This window comes from Peromyscus leucopus, chromosome 8b, assembly GCF_004664715.2.
Source record: "Peromyscus leucopus breed LL Stock chromosome 8b, UCI_PerLeu_2.1, whole genome shotgun sequence".
In the NCBI taxonomy this organism is placed as follows: domain Eukaryota; kingdom Metazoa; phylum Chordata; class Mammalia; order Rodentia; family Cricetidae; genus Peromyscus; species Peromyscus leucopus.
In genome coordinates, this window is record NC_051086.1 from 52,673,709 (window position 1) to 52,675,859 (window position 2,151).

At 46.8% G+C, this 2,151-nt stretch overlaps 1 pseudogene; it reads right to left on the reverse strand.

Moving 5' to 3' along the window:
* Positions 1–895: 895 nt before the first annotated feature.
* LOC114693243 lies at positions 896–1,508 on the reverse strand (annotated as a pseudogene).
* Between the last annotated feature and the right edge of the window lie 643 nt (positions 1,509–2,151).

Here is a 2,151-nt window from a genome sequence, read left to right on the forward strand (position 1 = left end):
AGGAGAGCAAATGCTCTTAACTGCTGAGCCATTTCTCCAGCTCCTTTACTGCAATAAAATATTTATTATTTTAATTGTGTGTATGTGTGTACCTCAGTGTGGGTATGTGCAGGTGAATGCAGGCGCTTTCGGAGGCCTCAGAGGTCCCGGAGCTGGAGTTAAGGGCTCCCGTGAGCCTTGTGCACATGCCGGGATTGGCTGAGGTCCTGGGCAGGAGCAGCACATCGATCTTACGCACTGAATCATCTTTCCAGCCCGTTATTACTTAAAAATAAATTGTGTGTGTGTGAGCGTGCGTGCGTGCATGCTCGCACATGTGGAAGTCAGAAGACAACTGTGGCTGTTGGTTCTCTCCTTGCACCGAGTGAGTTCCCAGCGATTGAAATCGGGGCCTCAGGCTTGCAGACACCTTCACCTTCACTAGCCCAGAGGCCAGTTCTCCATTTAATTTCTTTAAACATTCAATTTAAGCATTTGGAGCTAAGTAACGTGACCAGCTTAATGAAACTGTTAAGTGAAGAAACTTTTTTTAAAAAATAGAAAAGCAAGAAGGGATACTTTTTTTTTTTTTTAATTTTTCTTTTTAAGATTTATTTATTTATTATGTATACAGCATGTATGACTGCAGGCCAGAAGAGGGCGTCAGATCTCACTACAGATGGTTGTGAGCCACCATGTGGTTGCTGGGAATTGAACTCAGGACCTCTGGAAGAGCAGTCAGTGCTCTTAGCCTCTGAGCCATCTCTCCAGCCTAAGAAGCGATACTTCTAAGAACAAAAACAAATTAATTAAAATTCAGTCATGTAATAACAGTCTACTTATTTCATTCATTCATTCATTCATTCATTCATTCATTCGCTCTATGGAAAGTGTATTGCAATACTCCAACAGCGCATCACTTCTTCTTTTCAACATCTTGCTCTGCGGCTTCCTTCGTCCTTTTTGCTCGGATGCCAAAGAGCCAGGCATTCCTCTCTTCTGTGACGACTCTGGCTTTCTCCTTCTCGTAGACTTTCTGGATGGGCATCACAGGTCCTGTTTTGATGTCTGATGGGTGGCCAGTTGGGATTCTTCAGCAGAACTCTCTCCCTTCTTTGAAGCAGAAGGCTTCCTGGGGAAGAGGATGAACTTGGAGAGGACCTCCTTCAGGCGCTGCGTATTGACCTGTATGGCTCAGTGGATTGTTTCGTCTCCTTGGGTCCACAGAGATGCCACTGGTGCGAGCCGTTTTCCTCTGGATACCAGCCACCCCGAGTTCTTCCAGCCCGCTCACTCTAGGGCACCTCACTATGGGCCTGATGGGATCCCAGTGGGGCACATTCTTTCGCCTGTGGACCTTGCGTCCGCGGATGTTGCGTGCCGGTTGGTTAAACCAAGTGTCCACTCGATGCCGCCAATTCTTGTGTAAGTGGGACTTCAGGATCATGCCTTTTGGCTGGGTGCCGCGGCTGCCCCCTGTGCGGGAGAACCGCCAAGCGGAAAGGCCATTTATTTTAGACAAGGTTTCACTCTGTAGCTCTGACTGGACTGGAACTTGCTGTGTTGATCAGGCTGGCCTCAGACTTACAGAGATCTGCCTGCCTTTGTGTCCTGAGCGCTGGGATTAATAAAGGCTTGTACTACCATGCCCAGCAGTTAATTATTTTTAAAAGGGACGAGCTGCAAGATGCCTCAGTGGATAAAGGCACCTGCCACAGAGGCTGAAGCCTGAGTTTGCCCCCCGGAACCCTGGGAGAGAACCAACGCTCACAATTTGTCTTTTGAACTCCACTGGCATCATGGCACACACACACACACACACACACACACACACACACACGCGCGCACGCGCGCGTGCATACAGACACACATAAAATAAATAAAATGTAATACTAATACTAACACTAGGGCTGGAGATGACTCACAATCAGTAATAATAATAAAAGCTGGGCATGTTGACACACTTATAATTCTGACACTTGAGGGCCTGAAGCAAGATTTCAAGTATGAGGCCAACGTAGGCAACATTGTTTACCTCAAAGTTTCATAACATTACTCATCTGTTTATATTTATAGAGTCTCACTGTAGCCCGATTTGGTCAACGTCACTATGTATGTAATCGTAGCTAGGCTCAAACTAGTAGCAATCTTACTGCCTGGCCTCCAACGTGC